The sequence below is a fragment of the Magnolia sinica genome, chromosome 14 (genome assembly GCF_029962835.1).
Source record: "Magnolia sinica isolate HGM2019 chromosome 14, MsV1, whole genome shotgun sequence".
Taxonomy (NCBI): Eukaryota; Viridiplantae; Streptophyta; class Magnoliopsida; order Magnoliales; family Magnoliaceae; genus Magnolia; species Magnolia sinica.
Window position 1 is genome coordinate 24,404,302 of NC_080586.1, and position 27,971 is coordinate 24,432,272.

The 27,971-nt window shown below is 37.9% G+C and overlaps 1 long non-coding RNA gene across 2 annotated transcripts; it reads left to right on the plus strand.

Moving 5' to 3' along the window:
- The first annotated feature begins 209 nt into the window (after positions 1-209).
- Positions 210-7,019, plus strand: LOC131225811 (uncharacterized). 2 transcript variants are annotated; one of them, XR_009161562.1, is made up of 3 exons: positions 210-271; positions 451-550; positions 6,708-7,019. It is a non-coding gene; the product is annotated as an uncharacterized LOC131225811 (long non-coding RNA). The 2 variants fall into 2 exon arrangements; XR_009161561.1 differs by lacking the exon at positions 210-271 and having other exon boundaries at positions 401-550.
- The last annotated feature ends 20,952 nt before the right edge of the window (positions 7,020-27,971 follow it).

Sequence of the window (27,971 nt, forward strand, 5' to 3'; positions counted from 1 at the left end):
TTCAGCTTCATAAATCAACAATTGAACTCATCCTGGCAGCATGATTATGGGATTGTCGTTTATTTGTAATACTTAGAAGATGATGCGGTTTATTTTGTTGTTGAAGCATGTATGTTTCTGGATCTGTTCATCTATATGTACATTTAGTTTTTCTAGCTTGATTATATTGCCACTTGTATTGATTACTCAAGCATGACGGTTATATGCATTCTTTCAGGTGGATGTTGCATGTGGGAGGATTGGAGCTGTATATTTCAGGTTCAAGCATCTGGTACTTCTCTTGTCAAGAATGCACGTGTAGTTCATCAAACAATACATTATGTGATATCATGTGCATGATATCTATGTTGTAATTACAGTTATCTATAATAATAATAATTTGTTCATTATAGTGCATTCACAATAGTTATCATTGTGGTTACAATTATTCATTATGTGACAGGATTTTAGGTGAGATAAACGAGTTTCAAAACAAAATAGTCTGCGGTTTTGAGAAGCGATTCTCAATGCCATTTTATGTGTAAATGCATATTTCAGATTCAAGCATCTGGTACGTCTCTTGTCAAGAATGCACATGATTAGAATGGCCTAGCCATTTAGATAGGCCGTATTTATGTATTTGCTCGAAATTGATGGAGCAGACCCAGATGTGTGTCGGAGCTATCCGGAAGAGCGGGGGTCCTGGAAGGTGGCAACCGCTGTTATGACCATGATGAAGGTGTCCATTTCCTATGGACGACATTAGAGGGGCTGGCCATTTGGACAGGCCGTGTTTATGTATTAGCTGGAAATTAATGGAGCAGACCCGGATGTGCGACGGAGCTATCCGGATGAGCGGGGGACCCTGGAAGGTGGGAACCGCTGTTATGACCATGATGAAGCTATCCATTTCCTATGGACGACATTGGAAGGGCCTGGCCATTTGGACAGGCCATGTTTATATTTGTATTTGCAGGGACCACACCCTTAACCTAAACCCGAACCCATTTTCAAATCCAAAAACCTATAACATAAACCTAAACCTTAACCTAAACATATAACCTAAATCAAAACCAAAACCTAAACCTAAACCTAAAACCTAAACCTATAACCTATAACCTACAACCTAAATTAAAACCTATAACCTAAACTTAAACCTTAACCTAAACTTATAACCTATAATCTAAATCAAAACCTAAACCTAAACCTAAAACCTATAACCTTAACCAAAACCTATAACCTAAACCAAAACCAAAACCAATAGCCTAAACCCGAACCCATTTACAAATACAAAAAACCTATAACCTATAACCTTAACCTAAACTTGAAAACCCAAACTTAAACTTAAACTTGAAAACCCAACCTAATCTCAACTCCCTAACCTAAACCTAAACCTAAACTTGAAAACCCAAACTTAAACCCAATCCCGAACCTTAACCCGATTTCCGAAACCAAAATCATAACCCATTCTCAAATCTAAAAACCTATAACCTAAACCTAAACCAAAACCAAAACCTATAACCTAAACCCGAACCGATTCACAAATCCCAAAACCTATAACCTAAACCAAAACCAAAACCTATAACCTAAACCTAAACCCATTATCAAATCCCAAAACCTATAACCTAAAACGAAACCTTAACCTAAACCTGTAACCTATAACCGAAACCAAAACCTATAACCTAAACCCGAACCCATTCTCAAATTCCAAAACCTATAACCTAAACCTAAACCAAAACCTATAACCTAAACCCGAACGCATTCTCAAATCCTAAAACCTATAACCTAAACCAAAACCAAAACCTATAACCTAAACCCGAACTCATTCTCAAATTCCAAAACCTATAAGCTAAACTGAAACCTTAACCTAAACCTATAACCTATAACCTAAACCAAAACCTATAATCTAAACCAAAACCAAAACCTGTAACCTAAACCCGAACCCATTCTCAAATCCCAAAACCTATAACCTAAACCTAAACCTAAACCATAACCTAAACCTATAACCTATAACCTAAATCAAAACCAAAACCTAAACCTACAACCTATAACCTAAATCAAAACCTATAACCTTTCCCTAAACCTTAACCTAAACCTATAACCTATAACCTAAATCAAAACCAAAACCTAAACCTAAAACCTAAACCTATAACCTATAACCTAAATCAAAACCTATAACCTAAACCAAAACCAAAACCTATAACCTAAACCCGAACCCATTCTCAAATCCTATAACCTATAACCTCTACCTAAACCTAAACCAAAACCTAAAACCTATAACCTAAACCAAAACCAATAACCTAAACCTAAACCAAAACCAATAGCCTAAACCCGAACCCATTATCAGATCTAAAAACCTATAACCTAAATCAAAACCAAAACCTAAACCTATAACCAAAACCTACGACCTATAACCTAAATCAAAACCTATAACCTTTCCCTAAACCTTAAACTAAACCTATAACCTATAACCGAAATCAAAACCAAAACCTAAGCCTAAAACCTAAACCTATAACCTATAACTTAAATAAAAACCTATAACCAAAACCAAAATCAAAACCTATAACTTAAACCCGAACCCATCATCAAATCCTATAACCTATAACCTAAACCTAAACCTAAACCTAAAACCTATAACCTAAACCAAAACCAAAACTAATAGCCTAAACCTGAACCCATTCTCAAATCCAAAAACCTAAAACCTAAATCAAAACCTAAACCTAAACCGATAACCTAAATCAAAACCTATAACCTAAACCTAAACCTTAACCTAAACCTATAACCTATAACCTAAATCAAAACCAAAACCTAAACCTAAAACCTAAACCTATAACCTATAACCTAAATCAAAACCTATAACCTAAACCAAAACCAAAACCTATAACCTAAACCCGAACCCATTCTCAATTCCTATAACCTATAACCAAAACCTAAACCTAAACCTAAAACCTATTACCTAAACCAAAAACTATAATCTAAACCAAAACCAAAACCTATAGCCTAAACCCGAACCCATTCTCACATCCAAAAACCTATAAGCTAAATCAAAACCAAAACCTAAACCTATAACCTATAACCTAAATCAAAACATATAACCTAAACCAAAACGAAAACCTATATCCTAAACCCGAACCCATTCTCAAATCCTATAACCTATAACCTAAACCTAAACCTAAACCTAAACCAAAAACTATAACCTAAACCAAAACCAAAACCTATAGCCTAAACTCGAACCCATTCTCAAAACCTAAAACCTATAACCTAAACTTAAACCTCATCCTAAACCGTTAACCTGTAACCTAAATCAAAACCTATAACCTAAACCAAAACCAAAACCTATAACCTAAACCCGAACCCATTATTAAATCCCAAAACCTATAACCTAAACCAAAACCAAAACCTATAACCTAAACCCGAACCCATTCTCAAATCCCAAAACCCAAACCTAAACCTAAACCTAAACCTAAACCTAAAACCTAAACCTAAACCTATAACCTAAACTCAAATCCCTAAACCTAAACCTAAACCTAATCCTATAACCTAAACTCAAATCCCTAAACCTTAACCTATAACCTAACCTAAACCTATACTTATAACCTAAAACTATTCTCAAATCCCAAAACTTATAACCTAAACTCAATTCCCCAAAGCTAAACCTAGACCTAAACCTAAACCTATAACCTAAACTCAAATCCATAAACCTTAACCTATAACCTAACATAAACTTATACTTATAATCTAAAACTATTCCTAAATCCCAAAACATATAACCTAAACCTAACCTTTCCCTAAACCTATAACCTAAACTCAATTTCCTAAAGCTAAACCTACACCTAATCCTAATCTCAACTCCCTAACCTAAACCTAAACCTAAACTTGAAAACCCAAACTTAAACCCAATCCTGAAACTGAACCCGATTTTCGAAACCTAAACCATAACCCATTCTCAAATCCAAAAACCTATAACCTAAACCTAAACCAAAACCAAAACCTATAACCTAAAGCCAAACCCATTCTCAAATCCTAAAACCTAAAACCTAAACCAAAACCAAAACCTATAACCTAAACCCGAACCCATTCTCAAATCCCAAAACCTATAACCTAAACCTAAACCTTAACCTAAACCTATAACCTATAACCAACCTAAACCTAAACCTTAACCTAAACCTATAACCTATAACCAAAACGTATAACCTAAACTAAAACCAAAACCTATAACCTAAACCCGAACCCATTCTCAAATCCCAAAACCTATAACCTAAACCTTAACCTAAACCTATAATCTATAACTTAAATCAAAACCAAAACCTAAACCTAAAACCTAAACCTAAAACCTATAACCTAAATTAAAACCTATAACCTTTCCCTAAACCTATAACCTATAACCTAAACCTATAACAAGGAACCTAAATCCAAACATATAACCTAAACCAAAACCAAAACCTATATCTTAAACCCGAACCCATTTTCAAATCCTATAACCTATAACCTAAACCTAAACCTATAACCTAAAACCTAAACCAAAACCTATAACCAAAACCAAAACCAAAACCTATAGCCTAAACCCGAACCCATTCTCAAATCCGAAAACCAATAACCTAAACCTAAACCTTAACCTAAACTGTTAACCTATAACCTAAATCAAAACCTGTAGCCTAAACCTAAACCAAAACCTATAACCTAAACCCGAACCCATTATCAAATCCCAAAACCTATAACCTAAACCGAAACCAAAATCTATAACCTAAACCTGAACCCATTCTCAAATCCCAAAACCCAAACCTAAAGCTAAACCTAAACCTAAAACCTAAACCTAAACCTATAACCTAAACTCAAATCCCTAAACCTAAACCTAAACCTAATCCTATAACCTAAACTCAAATCCTTAAACCTTAACTTATAACTTAACCTAAACCTATACTTATAACCTAAAACTATTCTCAAATCCTAAAACCTATAACCTAAACCTAACCTTTCCCTAAACCTATAACCTAAACTCAATTCCCTAAACCTAAACCTAGACCTAAACCTAAACCTATAACCTAAACTCAAATCCCTAAACCTTAACCTATAACCTAACCTAAACCTATACTTATAACCTAAAACTATTCCTAAATCCCAAAACATATAACCTAAACCTAACATTTCCCTAAACCTATAACCTAAACTCAATTCCCTAAAGCTAAACTTACACCTAATCCTAATCTCAACTCCCTAACCTAAACCTAAACTCAATTCCCTAAAGCTGAACTTACACCTAATCCTAATCTCAACTCCCCAACCTAAACCTAAACCTAAACTTGAAAACCCAAACTTAAACCTAAACCTAAACCCAAACTCAAAACCTTTAACCTAAACCTGAACCGATTCTCAAATTCCATAACCTATAACCTAAACCAAAATCAAACCTATAACCTAAACCCGAACTCATTCTCAAATCCCAAAACTTATAATCTAAACCTAAACCTTAACCTTAACCTATAACCTATAATATAAACCAAAACCTATAACCTGAACCAAAACCAAAACCTATAACCTAAGCCCGAACCCATTCTTAAATCCCAAAACCTATAACCTAAACCTAAACCTAAACCTATAACCTAAACCAAAACCAAAACCTATAACATAAACCTGAACTCATTCTCAATTCCCAAAACCTATAACCTAAACCTAAACCTTAACATAAACCTATAACCTATAACCTAAATCAAAACCTATAACCTAAACCAAAATCAAAACCTATAACCTGAACCCGAACCCATTCTCAAATCCAATAACCTATAACCTAGACCAAAACCTATAACCTAAACCCAAACCCATTCTCAAATTCCAAAACTTATAACCTAAACCTAAACCGTAACCTAATCCTATAACCTAAACTCAAATCCCTAAACCTTAACCTATAACCTAGCCTAAACCTATACTTATAACCTAAAACTATTCCCAAATCCCAAAACCTATAACCTATAACCTAAACCTAACCTCTCCCTAAACCTATAACCTAAACTCAATTCCCTAAACCTAAACCTACACCTAATCCTAATCTCAACTCCCTAACCTAAACCTAAACCTAAACTTCAAAACCCAAACTTAAACCCAATCCTGAACCCGATTTTCTAAACCTAAACCATAACCCAATCTCAATTCCCTAAAGTTATAACTTATAACCTAAACCTAAACCTAAACCTAAACCTATAACCTTTCCCTAAACCTTTAACTTAAACCTAAACTTAAAACCTAAATGTATTCTTAAATCCTTAAACCCAAACCTACACCTAGTCATAATCTTAACTCCTTAACCTAAACCTAAACTTGAAAACCCAAACCTAAACCCGATCCCAAACCCGAACCCAATTTCATAAACCTAAACCTTAACCTATAATCAAGTTCCCTAATGCTATAACCTATAACCTAAACCTAAACCTATAACCTAAACCTAAACCTTAACCTAAACCTAAACCAAAACCTATAACCTAAACCTTAACCTATAACCTAAACTTAATTATAACCTATAACTTAACCTTAACCTAAACCTATAACCTAAACCTAAACCAAAACCTATAATCATATGGTGAGACCATTTCTTTTGTGTCAATTTCATTCCTCTTTGAGTTTTTTTTTTTAATTCATTAAGAAAAAAAAGTGGTTATACATGATGCACTTCTTTCACTTTGTCTTTCTTTTTCCCAATGGGCATTCTAATTTATGAATGACATGACTGTTTGTAGGATGATGAAATATACGAAACTGTTGAAATTTCAGGGTGAAGTCGAGCACATTTCTCTAATGAAGCCAAAGATTTGTATCTTCAGCATTATTGTAATTGTAACTGTAATTGATTGAATGAATTGGATTGTAATTGATTGTAAGTGTAATTGATTGAATGAATTGGATTGTAATTGATTGTAATTGTAATTGATTGAATGAAGGATTGTAATTGAATGAATGAATGATTGTACAGGTGGTAATTGAATGAACAAATGATTATATATAATTTTTTAATGTACAAAATAGCTACGGATATTGACCATAACCACTAATCAGACAGGTGTAGCCTTTTCAATTTTGGCATATTGCTACAGACTTTTAGCTACAAATAATATCCATAGTTGTTTGAAGTTTTCGGTACAGATATAATTGCTACGGATTATATTTGTAGCTGTTGTAACCTATAGCTACGGATTAAATCCGTAGCCATAGGTTCTAAACCTATTGTTACGGCACCTACGACTACAGTCGTGCCACGGACTAGATACGGACTAAAACCATAGCCATAGGTCTATAGCAACGAATTTTATCTGTAGCCTTTGCCCCTTTTTTTGGTAGTGTGAATTTAGGGTCGGCCTAACCTTTAAGGCAAAAATGACGTATAATCATCATATGCCACTATCAACTATATCAATCCATGATCATGTGACCAAACTAAAGAGGACATGTCTTACACCTGAATAAATGTATTAAAGTACACTTGCACATACCATCATTCCATAGTACATGAGTATGATCAATATCAACATAGTTAAGTAGATGAATTTAGTATGCTAGGAAGTGGAACAACATTAATCAATTATTAAATCATTTACTTTTATTAACCACAATCACTGACATCATTAATATCATCCATAACTATCATAATTACAAACATTAATTGTAATAAGAGTTACACCATATCCTTTACAAGATAGATATTCCATTAGTGGCTTTGGCTCAATAAGATTTTCTTCTATTGGGACCACATGGTTATACCCTAATTGGGCCTTATGGTTAATGAGTGGTGGTGACGCAAAGTACATGCACTAAGTGATTATGAGATGAAAGGCTTAGACATAACATATAGAAAATGAGCCACATGATGAATGGTGCGGGCAAAACTCATATAATGTAGTAGACTTCACCTTCACGTGGGTTGTTAGTAGATTGGATTTACAAATAATTATCATAATAATTTTACAATGGTTTGGAAGGCATAGGTAAACTTCATAAGATATAGCGAGCCCTAAGTAGAATGACTTAGTATATAATATACACATAAGAGTTAGTCACAGTTGGATAATGCGGGTTTATCTCATATAATGTAGTGCATCCTACTTCCAAGTGGTCATGCAAGAAGATTGGTACACACACAAACGTTACGGTGGGTCCCAATAAGTAGATAGTATAGGTAACTCACACTCATTAAGGTAGTACACGAAAGAACAGTTCAGATGTACAAGGCACATGACAGCGGGCTTCATGATCGAACTGTTTGGTTGGTAAAACAATTGAACAGTGCAAATAAAATATGTACATTGAGTAGGTTCACAAGTGTTCGAAAGTTATACGTTCAATTAACACTATTTCATGTCGTTTGACTTATTTAGAAATTGGATCTAGGTTATTTTAGAATTAGCGAGCCTAATGGATAAATAGTGAAATATGCAATACTCACATTAAGGTAAGGTACATAATCAATCTGACACACACCCTAAGTTCACATACAGAAGAGGTTACACCATCAGCATAGTCCATGAGTTTGAGTAATCACACAATTCTCATATGCCCACATGGTTTTATGGCCACTCCATTATCAGAAGTCCGTATCATTGAGTGGCCACACAAATTTCACTCTACTTGTCGTAATAAGGGACTTAAGGTGAGATAGTTACTTATTATTATTATTATTATACCATATTTCGCATAATGGGGCAACCACTTTAATAAATTTTTATGTAGTCAGGTAGCCAGTACCACAATTTCACATAATTTATTAGCCACCAAAGCACCACTTGATCATATGGTTGGGCCACACATTCCCCATACACCCACATGATTCACGGATATCCACATCACGCATGATCATAAGATTTATGAGCTACATATTCAGTACCATTTTGTCAAATCTAGTTATCATTCATCCCGTTAGTGATCATATAGTTAAGGGCCACAACAATCATAAATCTACTTAGACAAGTAGTCACATAATTGCCTCAATTTTCATACAGTTAGGTGGCTATAAAAATCAAGTACTCCCATGTGGTGGTCCACACAACTTCAACCAATCCACACTACTAGTTGGGCCATCCAAGATCCCAAATTCCTATAGTGTAGTGATCCACATGATTCCTACCAACTGACGGACTAAATGAGGAATAACTATTACAATAGGCACCATGAAGACAACTTAGATTATAGTAAATATATAGGTAGCCCCACACTCTAAAATGATCTAATCAAAATAGATGAATGGCTGGTAAAACATGTATATTAGGTGGTCCATGATCAGTTAAAAAGAATAGATGGATAGATTTCTTACAAACATTGTTGCAGCTCTAGAAAATATTTAACAGTGGACAAATGATCAATATTGCTCCCGTGGTATGAGATTTGGATCTGACTAGTCTATGGGACCATACCCTAAAATGATAAGAATAAATCGATGAATGGCATGGATCTACATCATACTACAAGGTAGAGTCCATGGTCAAGGAAGCATCTCAACATATAAGGGGCACACTATAGCCCAATAATTTCCAATGGTTGTTACCACTGTTTCTACTTACAGCATAGCCTACCTAAAATTGAGTTCTACTTCATTTTGTGTCCACGAGCAGGAGGTGGGCCCACTTCCCAAGTGACTGGAAAATATAGGCAGTGTGGGTATACAACACATGCACCTAGGTGGGCTTCACATGCATCACATTATGTCCAGAGAAGTTTTCATTGGTAAGCATGCAATTCCCTTTCCTTATTATTATTATTATTATTATATTTTGTATAATTGTGGGTCCCATAGACATTGGATATAAAATAAATGTAATGAGTTGGCTCCACGGTCTAATGACCGACCCAACTTCGATGGTTGTTACACATCACGGTAGAACTCAAAGGATTTAATAGTAGGGATTTTTAATTCCCACTATTTCTTATAGTGTGGTCCACCTAACGCACGGATCTGCCTCATTCTTTTACTCATGACTTAAAATGGTCCGAAGGAGTGGATGAATGGCCCAGATATACCTTTCATCACCAAGGTGGGCCCTAGAAAAATCTAAGTATTTTTAGTACAATTCCCACTGTCTGAGTGGCATGGCCTACATGAACTTCTAATCGGCCTGCTTTTTGGGACCATGCAATAAATGGGGCAAGTAAGATGGATGAATGGTGTGGATTTAACACATACATCATGGTGTGACCATGATCAGCCCCACAAAACCTCCTCCACGCCCTTTTCTTTTATGTTATTTTATTTTATTTTTATTTTTTGTATATTTCTCATTAAGGTGGGTCACTTTAGAGATCTAGTCCATCTATTATGTGTATCCCACTTTTTTTTTTTTTTGGGGGGGGGGGTCAGTCTAAGTTTCAGATGCATCCAAATTTCAGGTGGGCCCCAATGAGTGCTCTTATATGTTTTAACATGTCTTCACATGATTTTAGATGGTGTGGGCCACCTTAGTTCCGTGTATGGCTGATTTTCAGGGGTGTACCATTTTTAAAGGGGACCCATCAAATGCACGGTGTAGATGCTCGACAAGCATCAAGGTGGGGCCCATTTCCCTACCCGTTACAAGCTCCAACATCCTCTAGACGCTGGTTGTCAGCAATGGGCTGACGCCCTTTGCTATACATTTTTTTTTTGTTTTGTTTTTCTGTTTTTCCATGGTTTTTCATAGGTAGCGCCGACATCACGACGATCCACTCCGCCTACTAGGTTCCCTGATTCGTGATGGGCTTAATGAGTCTAATATTTGATATTTTTTTGTGTATAGGAACGTTACAGCGGGCCTTAACAGTTTATTACTATTAAAATAATCCTTTTGATGGTGTGGCCTACCAGAGATTTGGATTGGCTTCATTTTTCGGCTCAATGCCTAAAATGAGCTGGGAAATCAGATGGACGGCATGGATTAAAGATATACATCATGGGTGGGGCCCGTTGTGGACCTACAGCCCAACCCTTTTATTCAAAAGCAGTCGGACACTGCTTGCTGCAGCGTCCAGCGTCCATTCTCTTTTCTTCCCTTTTTTTGTTGTTTTTATTTATTTATTTATTTAATGTAAATGTGGTGTGTGTCACATGTGTATATGTGTGAGTATGTGGCCAGCCCAATGGGCCACACTTTGGACAGTTTGGATGGCCTACAAAATTCTGGTGGGACCCATTATCAATGGGTCCCACATTAAGCCTATAACAATTGAAGTGTTGTATATTTTCTCTCATACATCCACACCATTATTCACATCATTATCATAATAACATCACCACTATTAACCATCTTTTTACATATATTCTCCTATACATCCACACCATTAATCACATCATTATAATCAACATCATCTCCACCATGCAAAAACACAACGAAAACAAAATAAGAATGAGTAGGGTGGGTGTACTCACCTTGATGAATTACATGGATTGTTGAGATGGATGGAAGGGATGGAATTAAAGGTTGAGATGGATGGAAGGGATGGAATTAAAGGTTGAGATGGATGGAAGGGATGAGATTGATGGAGTTGATGGCCCACCAAGATCACTCCTCTCTCTCTCGCTATGGAAAATGGTGAAATGCTAAGGGATAGAGGGGTATTTATAAACAAATGGATAAATTTTTGGTTAAGTTAGGCTAATGTGATTAATATTAGCTTAGGCTAGGATTATAGTAATTAATTCATGCTTTGTAATTAATGTTGGATTAAAAGAGCATGGGATGGCATGGTGTGATGATGTCATGCATAGTGAATGGTATGGAGAAAGGTTGACTTTTCATCCACATGAGAGAGGAGAGGTATGGGTGTGTGACATCATACACATGGGTAGAGATTCTCTCACCCATGTGTGGCATGTGCATGTGTGCATGGCATGTGTTGTGCACATGTGTGAAATGAAATACATAGCACCATGCACACATGATACACTTATTATTCTTCAGGGTGTATCTCACTAACGGAGTATCATACCGACGCACAGGTGGTACCTCCACAATCACGGCGACGGGGGGTCGATATGACATAGGTTTCAAGGTCTTGGGGTTCCGGTCAGTCAGGTATGTACTATGAACAGCTAATCCAGGTATAGCTAAGGGCATCGATCATCATGCACATATACATGGAAAATGAGATAGAATGGATGGGGTCTTTATAAGACATTTTACTGTTTTACCTGTTTCATTTTTTACCATTACTTTTCACTTCTTAAATACATCAAATACATCAGATTTGTGGTTTAAGAAATAAACCTACAGTTTTCTATTAGAATCATCAATAAAAGAAACGAAATAACTTGAGCCACCAAGAGATGATACCTGTGCTAGTCCCCAATGTATACAAGTTCCAATAGATGGGTCTTTGGAGCGCGTCCTGTCTTCTTGAAACTTATCCTCTTCTGCTTGTCATGTAGTCCTCGTAAAATTTGAAGTCAATAGACTTTAGCCCTGGTAGCTTTCCTTTTGACAATAGCACTTTCATCCCTTTCTCACTCATATGTCCCAACCTCTAATGCCATAAGTACTCATTTACTCATGTTGATGCGACTGCGAGTGAACTATACAATCCTAAAGTCACATATAAAGTACCTCCCTTTTTGCCTCGCGATATCACTAAGGCACCTTTTGTGATCTTCCAGGAATCACTAGTGAATGTCGTCGCATATCCGGTATCGGCCAAATGCCCCACTGAGATTAAGTTCTGTTTCAAACTTGGTACATGTCTGACATCATTCAATTTCAAAATCGTTTTATATGAACGTTTCCCTTTCCAACAATACTGCATGTCTTATCATCACCTAGATAGACTCTCTTGAACTCACTTGACATATAATCACGCAGAATTTCCTTACATGAAGTGACATGAAATGAAGCACCTGAGTCTATGACCAAAGACTCATTCTCGCATCAAGAAACAAAATCAACGCCTCTGTGTCACTCTCCTCAGATAGATTCACTGAATCCTTCCCACCTTAAGAGCTTCCATCTTGTTTCTTAAGCACTTGCAATCACATTTCATGTGCCCTTTCTTCCCACAATGTCAACACCCATCTTTGTCTTTCGGTCCCTTGGACTTCTTCCTTGACTTAGAACGTCTGTGTTTATTGCCTCCTTTGTTTAGCGATCTTCCTTTTCCTTTAATGTTTAGAGTATTCCCTAACTCTCCTGAAATTCCTAATGTCTTTCTTCTAGATTCTTCGTTGAGAATTAGATCGGCTACATCATCGAATTTCAGCTTTGTCGACCCTAAAGAATTACTCACGGCAATCACCAAATCATCTCAACTGTTTGATAAACTAGACAAGATCAATAACGCCCTGACCTCATCCTCAAAAATAATACCAACGGATTCCAACTAACTCGTGACTGTTTTGAACTCATTTAGATGTTCAACCAAGCTCTCACTATCTTACATATGCATGTTGAATAGCCATTTCATAAGATGAACCTTGTTGGACGCTGAGGGTTTCTCATACATCGTAGTTAGGGCGTGCATTAATTCTTTTATGGTTTTCACCTTGGATATATTAAAGGTGATGCTCTTAGACAAAGAGAGTCGGATTGTTCCTAAAGCCTTTCGATCCAATAAAAACCATTCATCATTTGTCATCTTCTCTGGTTTCTTCTCTTTTCCTCCGAGAGGAATATATAGGTCCTTTTGGTATAGATAATCATCCATCTACATCTTCTAGAAGGCAAAGTTTGAATCATCAAACTTCTCAATTCTAGTCTTCCCTTCTTCCGTCATCATTCCCACTTGAACTAAACCAATAGCTTTGATACCAGTTGTTGCGTAGCATGCCAACAACACAGTGAACCGAGATCTAATCTCCAGTCTCACCCACAAACGATATACAAGAAGAAATTTAATCTAGAAATAGAATCAAAGCATTCCAAATAAACCACAAGACAGAATATACGTGGAAAAACCCCAACAATGGTAAAAAACCATGGTGCAAAACTTTCACTATGAAGAAAATGAGATTACAAGCAATATACTAACCTTTTCTCTTTAAATGTATAGAGAAAACCCTTTGCCCACATGTTAGAATACACTAGAAAATTCCTAGGAACCCCTATTTATACTTTAGGCAACTTCCCTTTCGTACCCTTGCGAAACCATGTCAAATTTTCACAGTTCGTATCAAATCCACAAAATAAATTTGCGGAACCTTGACTGATCGAGTAGGCTCCTCGACTGGTCGAGCATGGGCCTTGACTGGTTGAACACCTCGAACTGAAATAACTGCAGCTCGTTTGACTTTGAGTCGAGTGAACCCTCGACTGGTCGAGTGGCCCTGTCCAAGTGTGACTCCACATCTCAACATATATTACTAGACTAATTACCTACAAGTGAATAATTAATTCTACTACAATCAGTGTGTGAGTATGCTAGTCCCATAGGCAACTCTTGTATCATTATTACTCTACGTTATGTGGCAAGGTTAGGATGGGGTGACACTACTTTTGATGTGCATTCTCAAAGTTGTGCACACATATTCAGCTATATGAGAGATGCACCAAGAAAGCGACTAAATCAAGATCAAGCCATGGAGATAGGATAAAGGAAGATTGTATATGATTACACAGTGGTGGTGATGCACATGAGACTTATTTTAGACATTAGAATAAATTAACAGTCCAATTTTATTGTGAATCATTTTTGAGAAAAAAAATTATCCGATTAATATTTTCACAGGCTTTAATTAGTTAAGTTTTCCAAGATAAAATTTGTTTCATCTCTAAAAGTGGATAAGTGTGCATCACTATTGAGGTATTGAGATTTATCTACATGAACAAATGGTCCTCATTTAGTGTGATCAGATTAACAGTCTAGGATAAATGGTTAGAGATTGAAATAAATTATTTCCAATTACTCATGTATTTGGTACAGTATTCTCCTTTTTTTGTGTTAGCTTGTCAATACAAACCCCACTATCAGTACACACTCCACCATTAGCCACCCCCACTAGGGAATCGATACCATGACCTCAGGTGTTGAAACGAGGTATCTTATCTCAGTCTACCACTTGAGATATGGATCAGGGTGTCAATTGAAATGAGGTATCTTCTCTTAGTCTACCTCAGGTACAGTATTCTCCTATGAAATATTACAGTCTTAAAGGTCTCAAGTTAGATCTACTTGAGAAGAAGGTGTAAATTGATTTTATTTTATTTTAATTAAGAGAGAGAATGGTAATTAAAAACACTTCATTACCATAATAATTTAAGAGATGCTACAAATTTCCTTAGGATGAAAGTCTAAATGTAAGTGTAAAGTTTTGGTTTAAGAAACGTATTTTTCTCATTTCTAGCTTTATCCTTAAGGAATTTCATTTTGTTCTAAAAATCCTAGTTCACAAAATCTAGAGATCTCATAAAATGTATATTATGTTGGGGAGCCACGAAAGCAAACTTTGAAATCTGATCACATGACAATAAGAAAATATAAACAAAACATATATAAGTACACATGAATTTTTACGTGAAAATGCCTTCATATAAAAAAAACTATGACACAAAATAACAACGGAAAAGTATAAGAGATGGATGAACTTACAATAAAAAAAAAAACCCTCATTTTCTCATCTCCAAACCCTACAAATGTTTAAGCTCTGATTGGAATATCATAATCTTGTATTACACTCATATATAGTGTCACACTCAGAATAGGAAACTAATCGTGTAATTACACAAAATTGCTCGCACTATTGATCTAACCATTGATAGATCGACATCGATCGATCGATCCTCGATCGATCAACACCACATGTTTGGTCACTCGAGCATGCTCAAAAGTGTCTAGAGAGTTATAAGAATTTATAAATTTCATCGATCAATCAACCTGACAGTTCAATCGATCGAGATTATCTAAAATTGTCTAAAGACTAATCTGTATAATTTAAGGTGCTCTTGATTGATCGACTAGGGTTGTCGATTGATTAAACCTCTATTTCATATACAATTGTCAATTGATTCAACCTCTATTTCATATACAAATTGAAGACATCTCACAACAATCTCCATCATGGCTTCAATCATCAAGAACATTGCTCCAAGCTTCATTTCTACTCACCTCCATCATAGCTTCACCATCACCATCGCTTTTCGTGCACACTCCGTCTTCATTAACCTTTTGCTACACTTAAACAAGTCGAATAGAATCAAAACTTTTCCGTTAGAAGCACCTTAGTAAGCATATCCATCAGATTCATGCTCATGTGGATCTTCTCGAGAGTGACACCACCTTCCTCAAGCACTTGTCAAATAAAATGATGACAAGCATCAATATGTTTAGTTCTGTAATCATGAAATGAATTCTTTAACAAATTGATTGTGCTTTCATTGTCACAATTAACCAGCATGGTCTCTTGCCAAAGCCCGAGTACGTTCATTATTCCACACAACCAAACACCTTCCTTCAATGTTTCTGTCGCTGCCATATACTCAACTTCTATTGTGAAAAGAGTAACTACATACTGAAGCATCGACATCTAACTAATCGTTCCACCCACTAATACAAATGAGTAACCAAAAGTTAACATTCTGTTATCCACATTTTCTGCATAATCTGAATCCATATAGCCTACTAACTTTGCCTCGAATTTTACATAATCTACTGTACCTTGTAAATAACAAAGTAGCTATTTCACTACCTCCTAATGTTCTTTGCCGGGGTTTGACATGTATCTTCTTACAACACCAACTGCATGTAAAATATCCGATCTTGTAGAAACCATGACATACATCAAACTGCTAATTATGTTCAAATAGGGCACACGAGACATATCCTACTTTTTTTTCATCTTTAATGGGACATTGCTCTGAAGAAAACTTGAAGTGAGTAGTATGGGGTATGCTAACTGGCTTAGATTTGTCTATCTAAAACTTTACCAATACCGTCTCAAGGTACTCTGCCTGTGACAACTATAACATGCTCATCTCCCTATCTTTGTTTATGTCAATGCTGAGAATCCTCTTTGCAACCCCCAGATCTTTCATTTCAAATATTCATGATAACTGAGTCATTATTATGTTGATTTCAAACATGCTTTAACTAGTGATAAACATATCATCAACATACAATACTAATAGAATGAATTATCCATCACTTAGTGTCTTGAAGTAGACATTGTGATTATATTCACTCCTAGTAAATCGTTGACTCACCATGAAAGTATCAAACTTCATGTACCACTGCCTAGACAACTGTTTCAAGTTGTATAACAACTTCCTTAACTTGCAAACTTTATTATCTGCTACCTCTATCTCGAACCCCTCTGTTTACTCCATGTAAATATTCTCTTCTAATTCTCCATGCATGAATCAGTCTTAACATTCATTTATACCAGTTCAAGGTTATATCGGGAAACCAACTCCAACACAAACTTGATAGATACTTTCTTAACAACTGTCGCGAATATCTCACTGAAATCAACGCTTTGTTTTTTAGCATACCCTTTTGCAACCAATATTTTCTTATACCTATCCTATTTCTTCTTGTAAATCCACTTGGACCCGATCGCTTTACACCCAATGAGAAGCTCCACCAGCTCACGTTTCTGTCCTTAACACTTTCAATTTTCGCCATGACAATTTTTTTTTACCATCGCCTTTCATACTTTGAACATGATAAAAATGTCTAATTTATACTTCATGTAGTATACCCACATCTTTCTAGAGTAGTCATCTATGAAAGAATGATGACTCCCCTCTAGAAACTACGGGCAACGACGCCCACATCAGAATGCACATAATCAAGTACCCATTTACTAATATGTTTTTTCTGACTTAAAACATAATTATAATTGTTTACTATATATACAATGCTCATATATATATTTAAATTAACATTTTTAAATGCATGAATTAAACATCAATCAGAAAGTACCTTCATACCACACTCACTCATATGGCTTAGACGTGCATGCCACAAACGTACTGACATAGACTCCACTATAGACGTTGCAACTCCACCCGATACAATATTCCTAATCAACTTGTAAAGGTTATCGCTCCGCCTTTTATCATTATGAGTGCCAATTTTAAAACTTTTAGGACATAATCATACCCGATGAACTTGCACCCAAGTGCATCGAGAGCTCCCAAGGATAGCGAATTCTTTCTCAGCTCAGGAATGTGTCTAACATCTACAAGGATGTGCTCTGTTCCATCAAACATCTTGTACATACTGTTCCAATTCTAATAACCTTATAGGAAATGTTATTGTCTAGAAAACACCTATCCACCATTGCATTGACTATAACTAGTGAACCAATCTAGTTGACAATTATGTGGTATAAGGCATCTGAATCTAAAATCCACTTATCGCTAAGATAGGAAAATTTGGATGTGGTCAAGGCATTACCACCATCCACCTCTTTGCTAGATTCTACTATATTGGCCTCCTTAGATACTTTATGTGATTTTTCCCTTTTTGGGCTTACGATTTTGACAATCCTTCTTCATATGCCCTTATCTCCCACAAGTTTAATACTTCATTTTCACCTCATCCTTAGAATTGGACCGTGATTGCGAGTTTCCATTCTCCTGCTCAGAATTCATTCCCTAGTTACCAATGCATCCGTAAATGACACAGTCCTGCTATCATTCTTTCTCAACATCTTCAACTAAAGGGCCGAGATGACAGTCTTAACATCAATGGTATTTTTAATGTGGCATATAGTGTCCACAAAACTATCGTAAGACTCTAGAAGAGAATTCAATGGAATTAGGGCATGGTCTTTCTCATCAATCTTTACTTTCACACTCGTTAATTTGCAAACTATCTGATTAAACGTATTGATATAATCATTAAGAACTGACCCTTTCGCAATCTTCAGATTTTAGAATTGGTTTTTTAGATACAGACGATTCAACAATGATTTTTTCATGTACAAGCTATCTAACTTCTTCCAGAGTCTTGCGGTGGTGTTTTGATTAAGGACATTATAAAGGATGTCATCCGCCAAATATAGCTGGACTGAAGTTTTCACCCTCTCATCCAATTCTTTCTACTCTTCCTCTTTCATACATGTTGGACACTTCTCTACACCAAGGAGTGCATATTACAAACCTTATTGAACTAGAAGGCCTCTCATTTTCACCTTCCATAATTCAGAGTTGTTTTTTCCCATTAAACTTTTTCGTTTTATACTTCATGTTTGATTCTTTAATTGTCATGTCTCATATCTAAACTAGAATCCCTAAAGTTAACTCTAATAACACTAGTTGGGGGGGCCGTGGAAGCAAACTTTAAATTCAGATCACATGACAATAAATAAACGTAAACAAAGTATGCACAAGTACACACGAATTTTTACATGACAAAAATCCCAGATAGAAAAAATCACGACATAAAGCGATAATGATCACTATGAAAATGAAAAGTATAAGAGATGGATGAACTTACAATCAGAAAACCCTTGTTTTCTCCTCTCCAAATCCTAGAAACATTTAAGCCTCAATTCGAATACCCTAATCCCGCATTACACTTATATATATGTGTGTATATCTATATATATATATATATATATATATATATATATATATAGTGTTACACCCGAAATATGAAACTAATTGTGCAATTAAGTAAAATTATGTGCGTTGTCGATCTAACCATCGATCAATCGACACTAATTGAGAACCATATGTTGGATCGCTCGAACATGCTCAAAAGTGTCAAGAGAGTTTACAAGAATTTTTTAATTATGTTGATTGATCAACTTGATAGTTCGATTGATCAAGACTGTTCAAAACTATCCAAAAACCATTTTGTATAATTCAAGGTGCTCTCGATTGATCGACTAGGGTGGTTGATTGATTGAACTGCTGTTTCATTTATAGATTGAAGGCATCTCACAATATATTATTCTCTCTTATGGTTGAGAATATGCATCATATGGGTTTTCCTTTGTCTATGTGCTTATCTTCATGCAACAAACAAGATGATTATGGTTATAAATTCGAAGAAATTTTGTTCCCAAAAAAATTTAAATTTGGTAATTTAACGGCATTTTCTCTTTCAAATCCTATTAATGTGTATGTGGAACAGCCCATGTCATGCCTCAAACCCGGAAATCGGATTCACAGGAATTTCAATCGCCGAATCCGATGCCGACAGCCTCCGTAGTACCCCATTCTCGACTCCCAGCGCCCAAATGCCAGGTTCTGATCCTGGGATCCTACAAGGAGGATTTTTCAACGTACATTTATCTTGTAAGAAGCATAACCACAAGTTTATCCAAATCACAAAAGCAACATCATCATTATATATCCACTAATATAAACATTGAATACAATGCTGAAAGGGAAATACATATGTCAAAATAAAATCAAAGCTCCATAAGACAGCTACACGCTCTAAGCTCAACACTGCTGTGACCAACATCACCTGCATGCATCTATCATGCATAAGCTTATAGAAAGCTTAGAGGGTGGTGAAAGTGTGTGCACAAGATAAGTGTCAAGCACACAAATATAACGTCATAATCATACAATGTCGAAAATACTGGTAAGATCATGAATCATACGATATCAGAGTAAGCGGAAATACTGACAAGTCCATGAGCCAAACAATATTAGAGTACGTAATACAGATCAGCTATACAAATGAAGAGTCATAAAGAGCCAAATATCAGATGCCGAGGATGTAATGTAATATACAATTCCTGATGAGTTTACAAATACCGTCAGCCGTATCTAGACCATATAAATACAGAAACACAGTGACCTAAAATATCATATGCTACGAATATAATGCAATATGCGGTGCAAATGGAATAACCATGTTGGAGTTTGAAGTTGGTATGATAGTACGTAGTATCGCAGGCTATGGGATCCATCACAAGGGACTTCTATCCAAATCAGTCTCATACCTAATTTGGATAGTTAGACTCAATGTGGTAAACTCCTGATCTCAGGTTAGTCACGCACTAAAATCAAAATCCTGGTCATTGCAAAGCTACATGTAACAAATAGTTGCACACCACCAGCCCGAGTAGATAGTGAATGAATGAATGAATGAGTATGCAACTCCTGCTCAATAAGTCCACATATCAGTACTATTCATCTCTGGGATCATCACCGGGGTCTATTACACTCTACGCCAGCTTGTCGCCCCTATCCGATTGCACAACTGGGTAAGTGGAAGAGACCTCACTATCTTCATGCCAATATTGGGCCCGACTCGTTGATAACGGACCCATTCCTCAAGCTGGTCAGACTGAACCTAGATATTGTCCCCTCACTTAGGTGGGTAAGGTCACACCCTCTCCCAACCGACCACGACACAGTGAGAGAAGAGGCCTACTAGTATATGGCTCTCATGCACTTATATACATCCACTCGTTCTCGACGTTGGGGCCTCCTCTAGTACCAAGAGGGTTTAAGAATTTTTATTTAGGGCCATTTATGGCGGCCCGATGCTAATAACATATTTTCGGTGTCCCATCTGGCCATCCATGATATGCCTGTGGAGGCTACGGCCCTGATGTCACTAGGGCGTACAGTAATCACAACACACAATGCAAGATGCATGAGTCATACAATCCAGTCATGCATTAATCCTGCGCATGTCGTGCGCTCATGTGAGATAACCTCCGCTTATTAGGGAGTCTCATATCAACCTGCCCAATGACATATGCAATGGTCAATCACATCTCATAACAAACATGCAGATGATGCGTATGGGCATGTATCATGATGCTATGCTATCACATACTCATAATTGGTATCGGATGATATACTTATAATCGGTATCGATAACTGGTACCAATAATCGACCTTGACAATGTGAACATTTAACCAACATTGCCCCCAAGGAATGGCCCACATAGAGCTTAACATATAGTGGACCCATGGCCTCACACAAGGGCCAAATATACAACACCATGGGCCTCACTCAAGAGCTTAATATATATCACGATGGGCCTTTCACATGGGCCTAACATACATCACAATGGGGTCCATCACCTGGCCCTCAAATGCATCATAATGGGCCTTATCACATAGGCCTCATATACATCACATTGAGCCTTAAACACGGGCTGAATACGCATCACAACGGGCCTCAAATATGGGCCGCATATACATCACATTGGGCCTCAAACATGGGCCGAGTGCACACCACAATGGGCCTCAAATACGGGCCGCATATACATCACATTGGGCCTTATCAACTGGGCTTGACGATCGAAATCAGCCTTGATAATTGACCTCGACAATCGGCTTATATAATCAGCCTCAACAATCGGAATCAGCCTCAATAATCAACCTCGACAATTGGAATTAGTATCGACAATTGGAATCAGCATCGATAATCGGCCTCAACAATCGGAATTGATATCAACAATCGAAATTGGCCTCGATAATCGGCCTCGACAATTGGAATCGAATTGACCTCAACAATCGCCTAGATAATCAGAATCGGAATCGGCCTCGACAATCGGAATCGGAATTGGAATCAACCTCGACAATCGGAATCGGCCTCGATGATCGGAATCGGCCTTAATAATCGGAATCAGCGTTGATAATCTTCCTCGACAATCAGGATCAGCGTCGATAATTGGCCTCAACAATCAGAATCGGTATCGACAATCAGAATCGGCCTCAACAATCGGAATCAGTATCCATAATCATCCTCGACAATCGGAATCGGAATCGGCGTCAACAATCGACTTCGACAATCAGAATCGGCCTCGACAATCGGAATCAGTATTGACAATTAGAATTGGCCTCAACAGTTAGAATCAGAATCATCCTTAACAATCGGCCTCGACGATCGGAATCGGCCTCAACAAATCAGAATCGGTAATCAATCTGATGCAAGGTGGGGTCTATAGATGGACGACCGATGATGGTCTAAGCAATATAAATGGGGCCCATTCGTTTGGGTTAACCTACTAGAGAATGATGAGAATGGGCTTAATCAGGATTAAGAAAAGGTCACAATGTGGACATTTAACCATTACTGCCCATCAATGTGGACATTCAACCAACATTGCTCCTAAGGAGTGGCCCACATAGGGCCGAACATACAGTGGGCCCACGCCCTCACACAAAGGTCTTGTACACAATACAATAGGCCGCTTACAATCTCAATGGGCCTCATAAAATCATAATGGGCCTTACACAAGGGTCTCATACATCACAATGGGCCGCGTCACATGGGCCTATATACATCAGATGAGCTACATCAGATGGGCCCCGAATACATCACAATGGGCCACAACCCATGGGCCTTAAATACATCACATTGGGCCTTAACGAATGGGCCACAAATACATCATATTGGGCCTCATACAAGGGCCTTATACAATCACATCGGGCCCTTCCAAATGGGCCCCAAATACGTCACATCGGGCCTCATCAAATGGGCCCCAAATACATCCAACAAGCCGTATCAAATGGGCCACAACAACTACACCATTCATCCATCTATAGTTAGAGATCATTTTAGAGCATTATCACACAAAAAAATGAATCATATCCAGAGGATCATCTGGACCATGCCACACCTAACAGTGGAGATAAGGGTTCCTGCTGTTAAAATCCCAGTAGGCCCCACCATAGTATTATTTCCCATTCAGTCTGTTCATGAGGTCATAAAGACTTGGATAAGGAGGAAAAAAATATATTATATTGATTCAAAACTTCTGTAATCCCAAAAGGGGGTTTCAATGGTAGGCATTCAAATCCACTATTTATTGTGGTGTGGTCCACCTGATAACTAGATCTGTCTTATTTTTAGTCCTAAGCCTTGAGACAGACTCGCCAAAAAGGATGGACAGTTTAGATGAATCACATACATCAAGGTGGGGTCCACATATGTGGCCCACCATTAGGACGAGCTCAACAAATAGATGGATGATGAGATATAACACATGTCATGGTAGGCCACAGATGAATGGTCTAGATCGACACATACACATGGTCAGACTCCAAGAGCTGCTAACGTAAACAACAGCTATGGGCTGATGTGATGGCCCTCACCATTCAATAGATGAACGGTCAGATAAAACACATGCCATGTGGGCCATTTAGACGACATGGATATGGGATACGTTCATCAAGGTAGGTCCCACCCACACGTGTGGGGTGGGCCACGTCCTGGACGGATAGTTGGATGAAACACATTCATCATGGTGGCTTCACCCACCACCGTCCAAATGCATGGACGACTGGAATAAAACTCATACATCACATGGTCCCATGTGTGGGGCCCATGCTGCTAGGCAGCATAGATAAAATGCTTACATCACGGTGGATCCCACCATCCTTACTGGACGGTGAGGATGCCACACGTGTGGAGGTAGGACAATAGGGATATAACACAAACATCAAAGTGGGGCCACGTCCAGACACTGGACGGTCTGGTGGGTCCGACCACCCCACGAGCAGCACCGTCCCAACTGGACAGTGCAGATAAAGCAGATATTTCAGGGTGGGTCCCTGTCAAGATGGACGGACGGCTGAAACACATGCATCACAGGTGCGTCCCACGTCCTAACTGGACGGACAGATGGCGTACATCACGGTGGGCCATCAAAATAGGGAGAAGAAAGAGGGGAAAGAGAGAGGAAAAAAAGGAACGGATGGAGGAGGGACCCTGCCACTATGGGCCCCTCTTATACAATGCATACATCAAGTGGGTCCCACCATATGTGGGCCCTCAATCCATGAAAATCACACAAATCGACTCTAGAAAACACCCACTGATCATCTTCCTGGACTTCTTCTTCTACCGATGCGTCCTAGAGCTCTATGGAATACATTTCAACGGTCAAGATAAAGCTTGGATGGTGGAGATGAGAGGTAGGAAGGTGGGCCACACTAGCTTCTCCATGGAAGCCATGGACGTTGAGTGCTTGGGTTGCATTAGAGAATAAGAGAGAGAGAGAGAGAGAGGTTGTAAGAGAGAGATGAATGGGTGTTGGTACTTAACATGATGTGATATGGTACTTGATTGATTGATGTGATTGATGAGACATTTCTCTTGGGTTTTGCAACGCGCGGCATTTTTCTTGAACTGAACTCGAGCCCACATCTCCTAGCCCGGGTACCGGATCGGCGCACGAGATGCGACATCAGAACCGCGACAACGGCGCAGTCGCAAGGGTACAAGTTTCGAGCCAACTCTGATATACGGGACATGACTCAAGATCGCGCGCAAACACCGATAACAGATCGCCAAAATTCGACCGGGAGGACCGCGAAAGCCTATGGAATGGTACGGGATAGGATACGGGTCTCACAACCCACACCTGACCCAATAGAGATTGGCAACCCAACCAACTTACTACCCCTAAAGTCATATCTCTGCAATGTATTCTCTCATCCCATGAATATATAGCTTAATCATTTCTCATTATATTAAAGAGATTTTTATCTAGTGGATATTTACATGCAGGTACCTAATACAAATGGACACTTCATTAAGCTACCTCATCAAGGTATGGTGCATCCTACGATTTTTTAATTAAATGAGACAACATTGCTCTATGAAAGATGGCAGAAAGAAAAATAACCTCTCCAGCAACTAAGAAAATACCACCATAATCTGAATCCTAACCCATCTAGTAAGCGGCCCCACCGTGAAAGTGAAACGCCACAAAATCATGCTTTTCCAACCATAATAGACCATAACGTGGGTCATTTATTAAATTTGAAAGTGGGAAGATGGTTGTCCATTGTTTGCTATTGTGTGGATGTATTTAAATTTTGTGCCATCCCATCAAGATTTTTAGTTGATGTGCGGGTTGGATGGAAAACCCAAAAAAAAGAAGGTGAGCCCATGCAAACAAACAACCAAATGGCACATGGCATTGTTTGGATCAACCTGGCGAATTGAACATTGAATGTACACCATTGATCATTTTCTTCAACCTTCCATTTTCCTCTCCAAAAGGTGGGGATGAGCATTGCATGCCACCGGCATGCTATCATTGAACATAGTACTGTGGTCACCTAAGATCAGAGAGGTGGCGTGGTTGATCCACCGCAGCAATGATGGAAACACGGGACTTTCCTTCAGGACCTTTGCAACGATAAAGAGTTGTAAAAGCAATCATTAAAATGTTACACGTGTTTGTTTCTACCAAGGGCCTGTTTGGATCGCTGCATTCTACTTAATGTGATGTAAAACTCGAATCATTATTACATGCTTCAGATTGGATAAGCTCTTAAATTATAATAATCAGTTGCACTTACCATCAACCATGCATCGAGGTACCATAGTTTTGTAGCCCCACCATGATGTATGCATTATATCAGTATCATTCATTTATCTTGCGAGATCATTTTACACAAAGAGAAATATATATATATATATATATATATATATATATATATATATATATATATATATATATATATATATATATATATATATAAGGCAAATTCAAAGTAGTTGGTATTAATTCCTTCCATTAAAAACTCATATTGGCTTATAAAAGTGTTAGATGAAGTTAATATTTGGGGTCATGCCTTAAAATGATGGCAAGTTACACACACACACGTGTCTGTCAGTGTCAGGGGGATGGTACTATGAAGTCCACCTCATGGGAACTTTCCATGAGGTCCAGCTGTGTGGGCCCCACCATGATGTGTGTCAGACATCAACACTGTGCATTTGATGAGTCCTCTTTAAGTCATGGGATATCCCAAAAATCAGCATAAATATGGAACTTAAGTGGGCCATACCATCTAAAACCAGACCATGTGAAGACATGCCTAAAACATATAAAAGTACTTGGTGGAGCCTACCTGAGTTTTCGATGTGGCTTAAACTTGGTTTGACCCCTCATCCAAGCGGGACACACAATGGATGGTATGGATTTGTCAGCCACATCTCAGTGGTCCCAGTAATTGATTATAAATATTTTAATGGGAGGGTAACTCCTCTCCACTGTTGCATGTGGTGTGGCCCACCCAAGTCATGGATTGACTTGATTTTTAAGCCTGTGGCCCACCATGGAATGGTGCATCTGACTGATGGGGTAGATGTTCGACGCACATCATGGTGGGGCCCACATTGCTCGACCTCATGGGAAGTTCCCATGAGGTCGACCTCATAGTAGCATTTCCACATATATGGGTATATAGGAAATGGTACTATAAGGTCGACCTCTATATGGGCCCCACCATGATGTGTGTTGAAAGTCAATCCCATGCATTTGATAGGTCCCCTTTGGGTTATGGGATACCTCAAAATGGTGGGTCATACCATCTAAAACAATGTGATGACATGCTTAAAACATATAAAAAGACTTGGTTGGGGCCACTTGAGTTTTGGATGCAGCTGAAACTTGGTCTGACGCCTCATACAAGTGGGCCACACACAATGGATATGCTAAATTTGTGAACCACGGCTTAGTGGGCCCAATAAATGATTATGAATGTTTTAATCGGAGGGTAACTCCTCCCAACTATTGTGTGTGGTGTGGCCCACCCAAATCATGGATTAACTTGATTTTTAAGCCCATGGCTCATCATGAAAGGTGCTTCTGATTGATGGGAACTTTCCATGAGTTCGAGCATTGTGGGTCCCACTGTGATGCGTGTCGAACATCTATCCCATCTAAAATTAGGTGAAGACATGCCTAAAGCATATAAAAGCACTTGGTGGGGCCCACCTAAAATTTGGATGCGTCTGAAACTTAGTCTGACCCCTCATCCAAGTGGGACACACATAATGGATGGGGTGGAATTGTGATCCACATCTCAATGGGCCCAACAAATGATTATGAATGTTTTAATGGGAGGATAACGCCTCTCAAATTTTGTATGTGGTGTGGTGCGCACAAGTAATGCATTAACTTGATTTTTAAGCGGGAGGCCTACCATGGAATGGTGCATTTGACTGATGGAGTAGATGTTCAACAAGCATCATAGTGGGGCCCACAATGCTCGACCTCATGGAAGGTTCCCATGTCCATATATATATATATATATATATAAACCACGATCTATTCAAATCAAAATTATTAAATATGCAACTTATTACAGGTTAGTTACATCACATATTTTTCG